Below are 419 nucleotides of genomic sequence, written 5' to 3'. Positions count from 1 at the left end.
CTTTGAGCCCATTTATATGATTTATGATGTTTATTGACTTATGTATATTGAACCATCCCTGTATCTCTGGGATAAAGATGACTTGATCATGGTGGATGATCTTTTTGATATGTGTCTGTATGTATGTGGTTTGCAAGTATCTTGTTGAGAATTTTTGCATCTATGTTCATTAAAGATATGGGTCTATAGTTTTCTTTTTTAGTTGTATCTTTACCTGGCTTTGGTATTACAGAGATGCTGGCTTCATTGAAGGAATTTGGAAGCTCTTCCTCCATTTCTATTTTTTTGAATAAATTAGATCTAAATAAATAATAAATGTAGATCTTCTTTAATGTCTGATAGAATTCTGCTGTAAATCCATCTGGTCCTGGGCTGTTTTTAGTTGGGAGGTTTTGTATTACTGTTTCAATTTCTTTTTG

The sequence above is a fragment of the Nannospalax galili genome, unplaced genomic scaffold (assembly GCF_000622305.1).
Source record: "Nannospalax galili isolate Female #2095 unplaced genomic scaffold, S.galili_v1.0 scaffold1191, whole genome shotgun sequence".
In the NCBI taxonomy this organism is placed as follows: domain Eukaryota; kingdom Metazoa; phylum Chordata; class Mammalia; order Rodentia; family Spalacidae; genus Nannospalax; species Nannospalax galili.
This window is presented reverse-complemented; position numbering follows the sequence as displayed.